Raw genomic sequence first — 16,460 nt, 5'->3', positions numbered from 1 at the left:
CATAACAGTCATATACAAAACATGCCACCTAATAGAGTACACATTCTTCTCAGCTACACACGAACACATCACGTTAGGCCACAAAACAACGTTTAACAAATTCAAGAACCCTGAAATTACACAAAGTATATTTTCCAATCACAATGGAATGAAACAAGAAATCAAAGAATCTAAAAAGATGAATTGGATAAAGAAGATGTGGCACATACATACAATGGAATATTACTCAGCCATAAAAAGGAATGATATTGAGTTATTTGTAATGAGGTGGATAGACCTAGAGTCTGTCATACAGAGTGAAGTAAGTCAGAAAGAGAAAAACAAATACCATATGCTAATGCACATATGTGGAATCTAAAAAAATGGTACTGATGAACCTAGTGGCAGGGCAGGAATAAAGAGGCAGACGTAGAGAAAGGACTTGAGGACACAGAGGGGGAAGGGGAAGCTGGGACGAAGTGAGAGAGTAGCACTGAGATATATACACTACCAAATGTAAAATGGATGGCTAGTGGGAAACTGCTGCATAGCACAGGGAAATCAGCTTGATGTTTTGTGATGACCTAGAGGGTAGAATAGGGAGGGTGGGAGGGAGGCTCAAGAGGGAGGGGATATGGGGATATATGTATAAATATAGCTGATACACTCTGTTGTACAGCAGAAACACAACACTGTAAAGCAATTATACTTCAATAACGATATTTAAAAAAGTAAAAAAATAGGGCTTCCCTGGTGGCGCAGTGGTTAAGAATCTGCCTGCCAATGCAGGGGACAAGGGTTCGAGCCCTGGTCTGGGAAGATCCCACATGCCGCGGAGCAACTAAGCCCGTGAGCCACAACTACTGAGCCTGCGCGTCTGGAGCCTGTGCTCCACAACGGGAGAGGCCGTGACAGTGAGAGGCCTGTGCACCGCGAATAAGAGTGGTCCCCACTCGCCACAACTGGAGAAAGCCCTCGCACAGAAGCAAAGACCCAACACAGCCAAAAATAAATAAATTTAAAAAAATAAATAAATAAATGGGGGCTTCCCTGGTGGCGCAGTGGTTGGGAGTCCGCTTGCCGATGCAGGGGGCTTGGGTTCATGCCCCGGTCCGGGAGGATCCTGCATGCCGCGGAGCGGCTGGGCCTGTGGGCCATGGCCGCTGAGCCTGCGCATCTGGAGCCTGTGCTCCGCGACGGGAGAGACCACGGCAGTGACAGGCCCGCGTACCGCAAAAAAAAAAAAAAATAATAATAATAATAAAAGAGTGGATATTTGTATAACAGATTCACTTTACTGTACACCTGAAACTAACACAACATTGTTTATCAATTATACCCCCATAAAATTTTTTTTTAAACTACTGGGTGGGGCTTCCCTGGTGGTGCAGTGGTTGAGAGTCCGCCTGCCGATGCAGGGGACACAGGTTCGTGCCCCGGTCCGGGAGGATCCCACATGCCGCGGAGCAACTAGGCCCGTGAGCCACAACTACTGAGCCTGCGTGTCTGGAGCTTGTGCTCCACAACAGGAGAGGCCGCGACAGTGAGAGGCCCGCGTACCACAAAAAAATAAACTACTGGGTGTAAGATAGGCTAGAAGGATGTGTAGTACAAACAGGGAATATAGCCAATATTTTGTAATAACTCTAAATGGAGTATAACCTTTAAACATTTTATAAAAAATTCAAAAGTCATAAACTTTTAAAAATAATAATAAATTCCCTTCTATTAAAAAATCAATAGCAGAAGGAAAATTGGAAGATCCATAAATCTATGGAAATCAATCAACACACCCTTAAACAACCAGTGGGTCAAAGAAGTTGCAAGGGAAATTAGAAAATACCTTGAGACAAATGAAAATGAAAAACGTAACACCAAAAATTATGGGATGCAGTGAAAACAGTGCTAAAGCAAGTTTTATAGCTGTGAATGTTTATAGCTGTAAATATTTTAAAACCTTAAATCAACAATCTAACTTTATACCTCAAGAAACTAGAAAAAGAACTAAACCCAGACTTAGATGATGAAAGGATATAACAAAGCAGACACAGATAAACAAAATAGAGAATTTTTTTTTAATTGAAAAGGTCAACAAAACTAATACAGTCATCCCTCAGTATCCACAGGGGATTGGTTCCAGGAACCCACACAAATGTCAAAATTCGAGGACGCTCAAGTACTTTATACAAAATGATGTAGTACAGCATGATGCAAACCCCATGAATATGGAGGGCCAACTGTATATTTACTGGAAAAAATCCGCAGATAAGTGGACCCACACAGTTCAAACTCATGTTGTTCAAGGGTTAACTGTAGCTGTTTGTTTGTTAGTTTGTTTGTTTTGCGGTACGCGGGCCTCTCCCTGTTGTGGCCTCTCCCGTTGCGGAGCACAGGCTCCAGACGGCGCAGACTCAGCGGCCGTGGCTCACGGGCCCAGCCGCTCCGCGGCACATGGGATCTTCCCAGACCGGGACATGAACCCGTGTCCCCTGCATCGGCAGACAGACTCAACCACTGCGCCACCAGGGAAGCCCTGTAGTTGTTTTTTGAAGGAATAAAATTGACAAGTCCTTGACTAGATAAAAAAAGATTCAAATAAAAATCAGAAATGAGAGCAATACAACTAATGTCATAGAAATGAAAGTGATTACAAGTGAATGCTATGAATAATTGTACACCAACAAATTGGATAACCTAGAAGAATGGATACATTTCTGGAAACATAACCTACCAAGACTGAATCATGAAGAAAATCTGAACAGACCAATAACAAGTAACGAGATTGAATAAGTAGTCAATCATCAAAAATCTCCCAACAAAGGAAAAGCCATCTCCAGATGGCTTCACTGGTGAATTCTACCAAACATTTAAAAAATTAACGCCAATCCATTTCAAGCTCTTCCCAAAAAGACCGAAGAGGAGTGAACACTTCCAAACTCATTTTAGAGGCCAGCATTACCCTGAAACCAAAACCAGACCGCCCCCACCCCGCCCCCGCAAAAAAAACACTGGAACAAAACTACAGAACAATATCCCTAATGAATATTGATGCAAAACCCTTAAAATACTAATGGACCAAATTCAACAGCACATTAAACAGTTTTACACCATGACCAAGTGGGATTTATAAGGACGGTTTAATACACCCTCCCCAAATCAATGTAATATACCACATTAACAGAAAGAAAAAAACCATTATCATCTAAACTGATGCAGAAAAAGCATCTGACAAATTTCAACACCCATTCATCATAAAAACACTCAATAAACTATGAATAGAAGGAAACTACCTCCACATAAAAGCAATATGTGAAAAACCCACAACAAACATAATACTCAACGGTGAAAGACTGAAAGCTTTTCCTCTAAGATCAGGAACATGGCAAGCATGCCTGCTTTCACTTCTATTCAACATAGTACTGCAAGTTCTAGCCAGAGCAATTAGGTTAGAAAAAGAAATTAAAAAGGCATCCACATCAGAAAGGAAGAAGTAAAATTATCTCTGTTCACAGATGACATGATCCCATATGTAGAAAAACCTAAAGGTCACACACAGTGTTAAAACTAATTAACAAATTCAGCAAAATTGCAGGATACAAAAATCAATGCACAAAATAACTTGCATTTTTATACACTAACAATGAACAACCCAAAAGCAAAATTTTTTAAAAATCTCATTTACAACAGCATCAAAAGAATAAATTATGAATAAATCTAACCAAGGAGGTATACACTGAAAATTACAAAACATTGCTGAAGGAAATTAAAGAAGACACAAATAGAAAGATATACGTGTTTGTGGATTGGAAGACTAATACTGGTAGGAGGTCCATAATACCCAAAGTGATCTACAGAGTCGATGCAATCCCTACTAAAATCCCAATGGGATTTTTTTTACAGATAAAGAAAAATTCATTTGGAATCTCAAGGGCCCCTGAGTAGCCAAAACAACCTTGAAAAATAAGAACTTGGAGATCTCACACTTTCTGATTTCAAAACTTACTACAAAGCTACAGTGATCACAACAGTGAGGTGCTGGCATAAAAACAGACATATAGGGGCTTCCCTGGTGGCGCAGTGGTGGAGAATCTGCCTGCCAATGCAGGGGAAACGGGTTCGAGCCCTAGTCTGGGAAGATCCCACATGCCGCTGAGCAACTAGGCCCATGAGCCACAACTACTGAGCCTGTGCGTCTGGAGCTTGTGCTCCACAACAGGAGAGGCCGCGACAGTGAGAGGCCCGCACACCGCGATGAAGAGTGGCCCCCGCTCGCCACAACTGGAGAAAGCCCGCGCACAGAAACGAAGACCCAAAACAGCCAAAAATAAATAAATAAATAAATAAATAAATATTAAAACAAAAAAAAAACAGACATATAGACCAGTGGAACAGAACAGATAGCCCAGAAATAAACCCTCACATGTATGTTCAAATAATTTTTGACAAGGATGCCAAGACCATTCAATGGAGAAAGATTCGTCTTTTCAGTAAATGGTGCTGGGAAAACTGGATATCCACATGCAAACGAATGAAGTCAGACACTAACATCACATACAAAATCAACTCAAAAATGGATCAAAGAGGTAAATGTAAGAACTAAAACTATAAAATGTCTAGACGAAAAACAGGGCAAAATCTTCATGTCATCGGATTTGGCAATGATTTCTTAGACACCAAAAGCACAGGCAACAAGAGAAAAAATAAGTTGGACTACATCAAAATTTAAAACTGTGCATCAAAAGACACAATCCACAGATTGAAAAGGCAACCTAAGGAACGGGAGAAAATATCTCCATATCTGATAAGGGGTTAATATTCAGAATACATGAAGCTCCTGCAACTCAACAACATTAAATCAAATAACCTGATTTTTTAAATGGGCAAATGACTTGAATAAATATTTCTCAAAAAAATATATACAAATAGCTATTAAGTACATGAAAAGATGTTTAATATTACTAATTATTAGGAAAATGCAAATCAAAACCATCATGAGATACCACCTTGCACCCTTCAGGATGGCTACTATCAAAAAAAAAGAAAAGAACTGTAGTGTTGGCAAGGATATGGATAAATTGGAACCCGTGTGCACCGTCATTGGGACTCTAAAAAGGTGTAACCACTAATAAAAACAGTATGGCAGTTTCTCAGAAATTAAAAATAAAATTACGATATGATCTTGCAATTCCACTTTGGGGCATATACACAAAAGAAGTGAAAGCAGGTACTTGAACAGAAATTTGTACACCCATGTTCACAGCAGCATTATTCACAATAGCCAACTGATCCAAGCAACCCCAGTGTCCATAAACGGATGAATGGAAAAACAAAATGTGGTATATACATAAAATGAAATATTATTCAGCCTGGAAAAGAAAAAAATGTGACACATGCTACAACACGGACGAACCTTGAGGACATTATGCTAAGTGAAATCAGCCGGTCACAAAAAGAAAATACTGTATGATTCAACTTACATGGGGTATCTAGAGTGATCAAATTTATAGAAACCTAAAGTAGAATGTTGGTTGCCAGGAGCTGAGGGAAGAGGACAAGGGGGTGTTATTGTTTAATGAGTGCAGTGTTTCAGTTTTTCAAGAAGAGTTCTGTAGATGGATGGTGATGATGGTAACACAACACTGTGAACATACTTAATGCCACTGAACTGAACACTTAACGGTTTGGATGGTAAATTTTGTTAATGTGTTTTATCATAATAAAGTAATCCAAGGAAATATTCCAGAAATAGAAGACCTGAATCTACTGAATGAATCAAGTGTACTGAAGAAAATTAACTCAGGATGATTAACACCAAGACATATCCTAAAAATACTATTAGACTGTAAAGATAAAAATTCCTCAGTGCTTCCAGGAAAGAAAATAATTTAAAAGGGTATTTATACAGAATATTGGATTTATAAAAAACATACAAATTAAGGCAACGTTAGCACAGGATTTTCAAGAAACTTAAGGAAAGAACATGTGAACTAAAGATATTATATGGAGCCGAGGGGGAACTGGCCTCCTTACTCAGCTGAGGCTCTTCCTCAGCTGAGGTGCAGAGCAGAACACTGCCTGTCTGGTCTGCAGGTTAGATTTGACCCCCAGCCTCGGTCTCTTTCCGCTCATGACCTTGGGCAAGGCACTTACTGTCTTCCAACTTCTGTTACGTCCCAAGGTAAAGGAGGTAAATGATAACTACCACCCTACGTAGGAATTATGACACTCAGAACAAATAATTTCCGGCACTGTCTCCAAGGGGTGAAATGACATGCTTATGGTCACGAAAAGACAGAAAAGGTTTGTCCCAAAGAGATGGATTTTTACAAAACTGGGGCTTCTTTCCCTAATTGTCTTCTGACGCTTCCTGTTGATTGTGGGATTGGGCTCAACCCAGATGAGATTAACAACATTCCCTGCCACATCTCTGCACAAACCGGAGGGTTAACCTCCAGTTTGTGCAGATTATCACTCCATACTATTCCCATTTCCTAGTCTTCATTGAGGAAACATTTATGGGGAATGGGGAGGAAATTACCACTATTTGTGTTTGAGACATTCCTTGACCACTGTCTGGATTTTTGTCCCCATACAGTAACTAATCTTCACACTCCAGCAAGTTGAAGTGTCTGAGTATTATTACAGGTTGTGAGCTGTTCTCACTGGGCAGTCCCCTCACTGCAGACTGAGAGACTCCAAATCCGGATCGCTGCTTGCACAAAGTGAAGAGGAGCTCTTCATGAAGAAGTTTTAATTTGGAAATTCCAGAGTAATTTTTCCCATTAAGCAATCTTTAGTCTTTGTCGACTGCTTTGGGATTATTTCAGACCAAGTTAGGGAGGCCTGGATCTTTTTCTACTTTGCTGAGCTGATGAAAATAATTAACCTGATGACCACATCACTCAACTCTGATATATAGCAACACCTGGCCAATTTCACTTCATCCACCCACGCATTCCACTCATCTCCTCAACAACCGCCCGCCCCCATTATTCTGAAGTGAATCCCAGACATATCATTTCACTCAAAAATACTTCCATATATATATATCTAAAATACAGAAATCTTTTTTAAACCAGCTCCATGTTGTTGAATATTTAGGTTGGTTCTACTTTTTCTTTTTTTCCAGTTTTGAGCTATAGTTGACAAGAAATCCCTTATTAATGTAACGAAGAGTTCATCTTTAAATCCCCGAGCCTCTCAGAAAGTCCTACTGCCAAATTCCACTGTACAGAAACCACAGACAATTACATCAGTGACGTGAGCTGTTCCCAGCCTATAAATCTATGTTTTTTTAAAGATGAAAGCTCAGACCCCTGCAAAACACTAGTACACCAGGTAGGCCGCCTCCCACCAAAGAAACTCACCATTGGAGTCCATATTGAATCTCTAGTCCGGGGTCTTTCGGAGTGAAAAAGTGATGAGCTCTGGAGCAGCAGCAATACACCCCTGAGGTGCGCAGCTTAAATAGACCTTAGATGCAGCCCCAGACATGGCTCCGCCTCAGACACGCCTCTCAATCACTTTAGTGGAACCACCTTTTCAAAACCCCGCCTAATCCACCTTTTTAAAACCCAGCTTCCATTCATTGATGACCAGCTGAATCTAATTTTCTTATTTAATCTCCATAATACCCTTATAAACTATGTATTATTTTTATCCCCAGTTAGACTTGAGAACACTGGGGGCAAAGAGGTTTAGACCAAAGTGAGCCTCTGACCAAGGCAGGGTGACCTCTGACCTCACACTTGTCACCATCATCCTATTATGTTATAGACTATGTTATAGGCTACAGGCCATGTGAGAACAGAAGCTTTGTCAAGCTCACAGATGATCCATATTGCTTTGTATCATTATATCATTGACTAAGGAATACTCGGATCGGAGAGGCCAGAAACTAAGAATGAATAAGGATTATGGACACTACATTATTTGCTAATTCATCTTATTCTTAAAACAACGCTTTGAGATAACCAAAACCTCCATTTTACAGATGAGGAAACTTCAGGCCTTTGGGGTTTTCTTCCCAAATGTGTGGGAGGTTATTTTATACCCTAGGTATGGAAAAAAAAAAAAAAAAAACAACATATGCTTGACAGCTGTTTCAGATTAATTCATCTGACTTCAGAAGGATTCACATGTTCCCCCTTTCTATTTAAATAAATCACTACAAATTTATGTGGCAAGCCCAAAGAATAAATCTTTCACACATAACCTTACTTAAATCTTATAGTGGCCCTATATAGAGATATAGCATTTATACCCATCGATTCTCAGAAGAGGAAAATTCCTAGAGGACCATAAAGCAGATAAAAGTAAGGTTTTTTTAAATAAGCAAGTTAATAGCTGAGATGCAGGTGGAGGGAGAGCCCGTGTTTCTGATTTGATTCCAAAATAGATCATGACTCACCAACCAAAATAAAGAAAAAGCACGAGGAACAGACTTGATGGGCAGATGAAATCCTGGGCGGTCACATTAGTGAGTTATGACTATAGTTGGGTCCTATGCTGTCTGTTTGGAGTCAGAGGCACTGATAGCCCAACCAGCCCATTTGGGCGGTACCAGGTGCTTTGAGGTAGTTGAAGAGAATATTCTGGGGGCTGGAAGTGTTGAAGAAGTTTGGAGACCAAGAGAGCAGAGCAAACCAAAATAAGATGGACCTAACCTGATTTCTCTGGCTTTTTTTCCCCCAATAATTCAAAGTTCAGATCAACTTTTGTTTTTTGGGTTTTATTTTTTCTCTCAGAAGCTTGAATTCACACTCGGTGGCCTCCTCCATGAAGCTGCTTCCAAAAACCATTTTTACCAGACACCTTCACTTCCTCGCTTTACATTTTTTTCTCAATTCCAGTCAATCCTGCCTCCCTTCCCACTCCATTATTCAGAGGTTGCTGGCAAAAGCCAACCAATCAGTGCCTCAGATGCCCAAGCTTATGGTTAATCGTCCCCACTAAGTCATCAAACATTATTGGCCATTGTTTTTTTATTCTTAAACTCTCTTACTTCAGATTCTCTAAATTAACCTTGGCTTCAAGGGATATCCACTGAGACTTTTATACTTTTAAAAAACACCTCATAACAGTAAGAGCCCAACATATACCAGGTCCTGCGTAACAGCTGTGAACGGCACAAACGCAGTCTCTGCTCTCAGAAAACCAACATTCAGGTGGAACTTTTAAAAGTACTTACCTCCCAATAATCACTTGCAAGGAAATTGCAGAACTTTCTAGAATGCCTAAAAAGGAGTTTCATGACCTGGCCACAACTTCCGTTTCAGCCTCACCTCTGAGACTCCGTGGTGTCCTGCAAACTCTTAGCTCCAACTAGGCTAGGCCATTTCCAGGCACTGAGATACCCTCTGCCCTCCTGGCCTATACATCTGCTTCAAGTGCTATGAAGAGCTCCAGGTGACTTTAGAAGAAAATAACCGAAAGCAAATTCATTTTTTTCTGTTTTTATTTTTACAAGGATGTTGCGTTTGCCTCTAGGCAATACTTTTTTTCTTTCTCAGTGTATGTGATCAAAGGGAAATTTTTAGACAATTTCAATTTCTCTCACCCCTTACCCTATTCTGAAATATTGATTATTCATGATGTGAGTTGATCTCTGTCAAACTGTATGCCATGTGCAGCAATATTGCACAAAAAGGAGTAAAATTATTCACACAGACATGAGGCTGTCTGGGAAGGTTAATCACAAGGCCACAAGCCTAGTGGGATCAACTGAGAACAGGCCAAAGGGCCCCATGGGAGCCCCCAAACCAGCCCTGGAAGTCCACACCTCGATTTGTGAGAGCCATATCTAATCGTAATAACAAATACAATGTACTATCTGAGGAATTGGTTTTAAAATCCCTTAAAAATTCTAAAAGTTAACAAAACAGGAAATGACATGTTAAAAGATTCACAAAATATTAGTATAAACAGAAAAGTTTATCTGTGACCAAAAATAAACATGTCTGACAGAGCTATCTAATGGCCCTATTGAAGTATTACAGCCACATTCCATAAATGGTGAATTTGGCAAACTGATGGTCAGCAAATTGGCTCTGAGCACACTGGGTCTTGTTGAGATGATTTTATGTAAATTGCCCTTTGAATGAACTGGATCTTCTCAGACTGAATTCTAGCCATTTGCTTGCTTCTTCTTCTCCTATAGAAGAACCAATAGATGGTTCACTGAACAATCAAAAGAAGAACAATAGCTAACATTTATTTCTTACTTTACGCTACCTCTAAACTAACCACTTCCCAAGCACATAAAAAAATCAGTGTCCTATAGGCCAAAATCCTGAAAAAACAATCTAATCATTATAACCACCACCATCATCATCATCAACCATCACCATTATTTGAATTTGAAGATTTTTTAAGTGAGGACAAACACACCCTGGTTCCCCCAGTGTTTCACCACACCCTACTAGGTTACTTCTACCTCCTTCATTCATTTAATTTAATGTCATGCGGACATTTCTGTTTGCAACCCTTGAATGCATGATCTCATAAGGTCAAAATGGTTGTACTAAAACATTAAATTATGCTGCCCATAGTACATGCCTATTGATTTGCTGTCATCAGAACTACACTGTGCCCAACCTGAAGCCTGGACTGCACTTGTCTTGTTCACAGGTGTATCTCCAGGGCCTACCAAATGTTTATTGAATATTCGAACGAGCGATGCAAACTTTTCTCTATTCACTTTGTATTGCTCCATCAATCTTTCATCTTCTCTGCTTTCCCCGCTTCAAATTTTACCTCCAATGTACACCAGACATTTTTGCTCCACTGATTTAAAAAAAAATCATCACTGACTCACATTGGCTAAGGGATCAAGTCAAAACGCCTCAGTTGGACACCTAATGCCATTCATGATCAGACCCTACCTGCCCTTCCAGCCTCACCTTCCTTCATTCAATTTCACATTGTTCCTTCTTGCAACAACAAACTGCTCCTAATTCTCTGGATACACAATACTCTATTCACATTTCCATAGATTTGTTTATATTGCTCTCCTCTGTTCCCCATGATCCTGGGAAAGTGTGAGGGAGTTTCCTATATCAGCACATGCTCATTCTACCCTACAGCCATATCATCAGAACTTGCCTAGGGGTACTATTATGTCTGTACCTTGTGATACTGCATTATTTGTGTATTTGTATTGGGGGGGTAGAGTTTAAAATATTTTTTCCCAAATAGATAACCAATCAACAGTTTATTTGTTCCTCCTTAATTTGAAATGTTGCTGAAGGGGAGCAGAATTTGTCACCCCAAAATATGCCACCTTGACACAAGGATTATTTTCTGCTAAAGGCAATCAAATTTCCAAAGATTCAGGAAAAGTTCTTTTCCTCTCCCTCAACTGCCTAAATTTACACTGGCAAGGCGGACTGTACCAGAAAGAGAGCTATTACCAGAGATATCCTTTTACCAGGAAACTTATTTGTGTAACAGGGAAACCTTGGTTTTCCAAACATCTCCTCTGCCTTCCTGTGAATGGCCTTCCTCACCATTGTATCCCCAAACCCCTGCCCCTTTCCTCATGTCAGGATGTTACATGAGTTTCAATGACCTGACTACCCTTTGAGTTTTCAAATCTGTATGGGGACTTGTATAATTTTGTTTGCTTTTTTATCCTGTTAATCCTGTTACCAATCCCCAACAGGTCAGTGACCCCTCAGTGGGTTCTTTCTTTGCCCAGAGTCACAAAGGCCAATCAAACAAAACCAGTTTCTGAATAGCAGAAGAGAAATTTTATTCACTGATCAAGGAATGGAGAAGAGAGAGCTCATGTTCTCAAAACACCTTCTCTCTGAAGGGAGGGAGGGAATTTTAAGGGGTAGGAGGCAGGCATATCATCAAGGCTCTAGGAAAGGGGTAGAGATTTCCAGAGCCAGCCTGGGGCAGCTGGAGCATGCACAGTCTTCCATGCTTCTTTGCACAATGCATGAATTGTGCCTAGCAGAGTACAGATCTCCCGCTTGGGGCAGAGATCTTAGCACGGTAATGAAGCAAAGGTAACTTTCCGGACACCTCCAGGTCTCATCTATGCAGGTATGTTCCTGTGGTCAAGTCAGAGCCAGTTCAGGGTGGCTGACCACTACATATCTCTAAGCACAGCTGCAAAACATCTCTCTCAAATACCAGGTGCTTTTGAAACAAACACAGAGATAAATCAAGGCAAGGATCCTTTAGCCCTCAGGGGCTGATATGGGTGACAGTCTGTTTTAAATCAGTTTAATTATTAGATCAGCCAAAAAACCTAGAAGGGAAGAAGAGAATATTCTTCTGCCTGCACATTATCTTTATCATAAAATAAATGCTTGGGTATATATCAGATCTGTCTCTGGAGTATCATTTTCCATTGGTTTATTTGATTCGCATGTCGCATACCAAATGTTTTTAATTATTATAGTTCATCATCGTGTGTCTTCATACCTAGTAGGCCAACCTAATGGGGGAAAAATGTATCTTATTTTTGCTTTATTTTGCACATCTCAAATTGCCCTTAAGGTTGAACACCTTTTCATGTTCCTCGGCTATTCAAGTTTCCTTTTTAAGGATTTCCAATTCATGTCTTTTACTTATTTGTCTATTATATATATTGAAGAACTCCTTCTTCCAGGTCTTTCAACTTTATTTATTGTGCCTTTCAAAAGAATGAAGTTATTATTTTATTTTTTAATAGAAATTTCTTTAATATGTGGTTAACTATTAAAATGTTTAATTATATTTGTACTCTACATTATAATGTTTTTCATTTTCACTTAGGTGATTTGAACTGTCACTCAAAATGTTATGACTTTTTTCCCCTTTCAGGTGTGATTGGGATAGGATACTACTGTACCCAAAGGGGCTTCTCAGAAGAAGTGAGCGATTCAGTGACGAAATTGGTTCCCTTGACACTCCGACTATGGCAGATGACTAAGATTCAAATGCTCCCACCCCTGCAAAATTCCATTACATTTTTAACCTTCGAGATCTTTCTAGGATCTGGCAGGGAATGCTGAACACTACTTCAGAGGTTATCAAGGAACCAGATGTAAGTGACACATAAGAGAGTAAAACAAATAACTTTTTAATTATAAACTCTAAATAAGGAATGAAGTGTTAAATTGAGAAGCAGTTAACTTTTTTCTTTCCCTCTACAGTGTATAATTTTAATATCTTGCTAAGAAGTCTCTTTCCCCATTCTCTAAGGTTGTAAAATTCTTCTCTCATATTTTCTTTATTGTTTTCAATGTTTAGGTCATTAATCCACCCAAAGGGGAGAGAGAGAGAGATAAAACGTAAAGGGGTGAAAGATTTCTCTGCCAACCCGTAGGGGATGGAGGTCTAGGATACCTGGAGGATAAAGAAATTAGCTACTCCTGTTACGTGGGGAGCGGGTGAGTTAAATACAAGAGAGAAATCCCTTCTGAATCTCCAGCTGACATCTCCAGTTGACTGTGGGTTTCTTATAGATTGACATAAAATACTCATGTCTGAGTAAAGATCTTCTGACTCCTTCTTCTGGATTCCTTATGTGTGCGTGACGGGTTAATGCTAAGACCCTTTGGTCATGGGCTGTACTGCTCTTCCCTTTCATAGTAAAAGGAGGCACAGGACACTAAGTAACTTGCTGGGCTCAGAGAAAAGTGGTGGAAGATATGAACCCTAGCTTCCAATAGTCCTCTGATCCAAGCCATTTTGCGTCTTCAACAACTTTTATTCTAACATGAGTTATTTTCCAATAACTTCCTCACTGCAGATTTAACACCTTAAGAGAAATACTAAACAAAAATAGCTTAAAATTAGGGAATTTCTTGAAAAGTTTTGGTAAGGTAAAGGCTTGATCAGAACTGTACTTGTGAGGATTTCCCTGGTGATGCAGTGGTTAACAATCTGCCTGCCAATGCAGGGGATACAGGTTCGAACCCTGGTCTAGGAAGATCCCACATGCCATGGAGCAATGAAGCCCGTGCGCCACAACTACTGAGCCTGTGCTCTAGAGCCCATGAGCCACAACTACTGAGCCCAAGCGCCACAACTACTGAAGCCTGCTCACCTAGAGCCCATGCTCCAAAACAAGAGAAGCCACCGTAATGAGAAATCCGTGCACCACAACAAAGAGTAGCCCCCGCTTGCCGCAACTAGAGAAAGCCCGCATGCAGCAACGAAGACCCAATGCAGCCAAAAATAAATAAATAAATAAATTTATTTAAAAAAAAAAAAAAGAACTATACTTGTGGAAGATTACCCTGTCACTTGTAGGACAAATTTGAAAAAGAGATTATTGAAGTGGTAGAACATACCTCAATTGGGATGACCCAGGGAGGCAGTAAAAATTAAACCGTGGTTTTGTAACCAGCAATGGCTCATGTGCCTGTGGCATAGAAAGCCAAACTCTGGCTGCAGGTGTTTGCAGCAAAGTCAGGATTTATTACAAATCTCAGAACCACTCCAACTTGGTCTTTGAGTGATGGGTTTTTTAAAGGGGAAGAACAGAAAGGCTGGGATTAATCATCATTCTGTGATATTTCTATGACATTTCTTAATCATAGTTTGGGGAATCAGGATGTCCCTGGCTTATGATTCTCAGGCAAGTGGTCCATGGCTCTGGGGTCTATTAGCTTATCTTATCCTGGAGAAACAACCTGAGTTTGTACGTTAAGGGTGATATCTACAACACCAATTTTAGTCACCTGACTCTGGTTGATTAGTGTTCAGTTAATTAGTTCATTAGATTAATGGCCAGATGGGACAAAGAAAAGAAATAAAGTTTTGGATAGAGCGATTAATCATAAATTCAATTCAGTATCTTGTAATAATCTATAATGGAAAAGAATCTAAAAAAGAATATATATGTATAACTGAATCACTTTGCTGTACACCTGAAACAACATTGTAACTCAACTATATTTCAATAAAAATTTCAAAAAAAAAATAGTAAATTCAGCAAGGTAACTTGATTTTAGGGGGACTTGGCTTCAGTTTAATTCAGAAAGATGAGATATCATGTTACTTAATCAACAGAACTCTTGACAGATGACTAGATATGAGGGCAGCCAAAGGGAAGAGCCTGGGTGCCTGGAAGAATGATGATGATATTAATGTAAATAGGGGAGTCTTGGCGAGGACTGACTCTGTGGATAATAGTGAACTTCTTGTCTTTAAGGTGTGGTGCCGTACCTAGTAAAGGTGACCGGCTGGCAACTGGAGAGAGGCTGAGACTGGAGAGATTGTTTTAGAGTCATCCGGAGGTGAAAATTAAAGTTCAAAAAGACTGTAAACACAGAGAAGATAATAGGAAACACCTCTATGTAGGGGACAAGCAGTAAAAGCAAAGCTGAGAAAACAGAGGTATTCAGAGAGGGAGGAGAACCAAGAGGGTGATGTGATGAAGAAAGATTAGAAGTAAGCAAAGCTGTTGAGCCCCGGTAAACCTGATACTGACAGGCACTGCGGTTTATCTGGGAAATGGACTGTGTCACACATTCTGGAAACCATTCTTTAAAACATAGCCAAATACAGTCATGAAAAAAATGAGGAAACAACTTTGGCTGTTTCCATGTCAACTGAAAAAGTTCTGGAAATATCCCATAGGTTATATAAAGCATGGTCCTTAAGAGTGCTGGAACACTCAGCTACCACTTGACTTCCAGTATACCTACCCATTTACATGACTTCGGGTACCTCTCTGTGCTATTTCCTGTCTTTCAAATGAAGGACAATAGTCTATAGCATAGAGCTGTTTTGAGAATTAAGTGAGCTAATATTTCTAAAACAATGCCTGGAACATAGTAAGTGCTCAATAAACATCAGCTATTGCTTTCACAATAGTTTTTAAAGCCCTGTCTCTCCTGAAGTCTCATCAGAACACTTTGGCTTGATGTGCCTCCCACCCTGCATTGATGATACAGCACTTAGCACAGGGGCCTGGCAAATACGCCAAAGGCTCAGTAATATTAATAATCAAAACTTATAAAGCACTATGGGCCGGACACTTTTGTGAGTGCTATTGACTGAAAGAAAAATGCACAATGTAAGAGCTACGAGTTGAGTTTATGCAGTGCCTTACTGGGGACTACAGACCAAGAGACAGCCTCTCAGATAGCTCTGAGGAGGTAGGGGGAGAGGCCAGCACATATATGATTTTGGATAATGAGCACATGCCATCAAGCACACATCTCAGTAGAAGGTTACTGCTAGTCAAGAGGAACAGATATCTCAGTTAATGATTGTAGTGCTTTTCTAAGTATGGGAAAATGCAAGAATCTGAGTTCATAAAAATTTTTTCCTGAAATATATCTAAGCATCTAAGGGCCTGTTTTGCCTGTTCTCCCAAAGCACTGAGCACGTCATGCTATTCTTCATCCTGAATTCCTTTCAGGGTGTCCTGTAGGTCAGCAACTGCAGTGGCTAATGACTTGCTCCTTGTACAGCTGGATGGTGGGCAACATTCTTTGCTTTACAGCGGTTTTATTACAAGTACTAACTCACGT

The 16,460-nt window shown here is 40.0% G+C and overlaps 1 long non-coding RNA gene across 3 annotated transcripts in view; it reads right to left on the bottom strand.

Moving 5' to 3' along the window:
- The window catches only part of LOC132507451 (uncharacterized), a 117,713-nt gene that overhangs the window by 62,696 nt on the left and 38,557 nt on the right, over positions 1-16,460 (bottom strand). The window lies entirely within an intron of this gene.

This window comes from Lagenorhynchus albirostris, chromosome 16 (genome assembly GCF_949774975.1).
Source record: "Lagenorhynchus albirostris chromosome 16, mLagAlb1.1, whole genome shotgun sequence".
NCBI classification, from domain to species: domain Eukaryota; kingdom Metazoa; phylum Chordata; class Mammalia; order Artiodactyla; family Delphinidae; genus Lagenorhynchus; species Lagenorhynchus albirostris.
The sequence above is the reverse complement of the archived record's forward strand: the minus strand, read 5'-3'. Positions and strand labels throughout refer to the sequence as shown.